General features: G+C 38.5%; 1 non-coding gene across 1 annotated transcript; it reads right to left on the bottom strand.

The window, feature by feature from the left end:
* Positions 1 to 436: 436 nt before the first annotated feature.
* Positions 437 to 543, bottom strand: LOC121207444 (small nucleolar RNA R71). The gene has a single exon (XR_005902534.1). It is a non-coding gene; the product is annotated as a small nucleolar RNA R71 (small nucleolar RNA).
* Positions 544 to 1,807: the final 1,264 nt, after the last annotated feature.

Consider the following 1,807-nt stretch of genomic DNA (forward strand, 5'->3'; position numbering starts at 1 on the left):
TGACGAGATGGCTAAAAACCAAGGCAATCAGCTCCGTCCTGCAATTGCAGCTAATTAAAATCCTGCTCCACGTACTATGTATGATTATGCTAAACCTTCTCTAATAGGAACTGAATCTAGCATAGTTAGACTTGCTGCAACTGCAAATACTTTTGAATTAAAACCTAACACTATTCAGATGATAGAGCAGTTTGTTCAGTTTGATGGTTTGCAGGATGAAGATCCCAACGCTTACTTAGCAAATTTCCTGGAATTTTGCGATACATTCAAAATCAATGGAATTTCTGATGATGCCATTCGTCTTCGGTTATTTCCTTTTTCATTGAGGAACAAAGCTAAACAGTGGTTGAACTTGTTTCAACGAGGGTCAATTACTACTTGGGAACAAATGACCGAGAAATTTTTACTAAAATATTTTTCGCCGGCTAAAACGGCTAAATTATGTAATGATATCTCTTCTTTTGTGCAGATGGATTTAGAAACACTTTACGATGCATGGGAGAGATACAAGGACTTACTGAGAAGGTGCCCTCACCATGGGTTACCGCTTTGGCTACAAGTACAAACAATTCACAATGGTCTGAATCCCTCGACTCGGCAAATGGTTGACGCAACTGCTGGCAGAACCATCAACAATAAAACATCGGAAGATGCCTATGAGTTTATAGAGGAGATGTCACTGAATAACTATCAGTGGCAAGTTATGAGGACAAAGCCAATGAAAACAGCCGGCATCTATAACGTCGACTTAGTTACTATGCTGTTAAATCAAGTAGAACTTCTCAATAAAAAGATTGATGGTTTACTTGGTTCTACGCAGGTACATCCAGTAATGAGGTGTGACTCAAGTGGAGGAGGTGTGCATACAAAATATCAATCCTTCAATCCTACAACCGAAGAGGAACAAGTCAACTACATGGGTAATAATAACTTTAGATCTCAAAATAACCCATACAGTAATACTTATAATGCAAGTTGGAGGAACCACCCGAATTTCTCCTGGGGTGGTCAAGGGAATCAAAAGCCACAAAATACTCAGGGCTTTCAACAGCCACCTTATCAATAAGAGAAGAAACCGAACCTTGAAGAGATGCTCTCTAAATTCATCTCGGTATGAGAAACCCATTTCCAAAATACCGAGACAGCACTTAAGAATCAACAAGCATCGATCTAAGGGCTCGAAACTCAGATAGGCCAGCTATCCAAACTAATCTCCGAATGACCACAAGGTAGCTTTCGAAGTAATACTGAACCTAACCCAAAGGAACACCTCAACGCAATTAGTACTCAAGATGACGAAGGAGTCGTTGAGCCTAAACCAGAACCAAGGCAAGATACAGTGGTAAACAAAGAGAGAGATGAGGTAGATCAAAATACAAACAAACCAGTGACTGTTGAATATTATCATCATGTCCCATACCCTAACGCGACAAGGAAAGACCGCTCAGATGAACAATTCGATAAATTCCTTAAACTTTTGAAAAAATTACATATTAACTTACCATTTATTGAAGCTTTGTCGTAGATGCCAAATGCAATGAAATTTTTAAAAGAGTTTTTAGTAAATAAGCGGAAGTTGGATGAAGCATCGCATGTGGAGCTAAATACAGTCTACTCAGCTATTTTATAGAATAAGCTACCCCACAAATTGAAAGATCCAGGGAGTTTTACAATTCCTTGTTTAATTGGTAGTTTAGATATAAGTCATGCATTAGCTGATTTAGGGACTAGTATTAACGTTATGCCTTACAAAATGTTTAAGCAACTAGGTCTTGGGAAACCTAAACAAACTAGGATGAGCATTCAA

The sequence above is a fragment of the Gossypium hirsutum genome, chromosome A09 (assembly GCF_007990345.1).
Source record: "Gossypium hirsutum isolate 1008001.06 chromosome A09, Gossypium_hirsutum_v2.1, whole genome shotgun sequence".
NCBI classification, from domain to species: domain Eukaryota; kingdom Viridiplantae; phylum Streptophyta; class Magnoliopsida; order Malvales; family Malvaceae; genus Gossypium; species Gossypium hirsutum.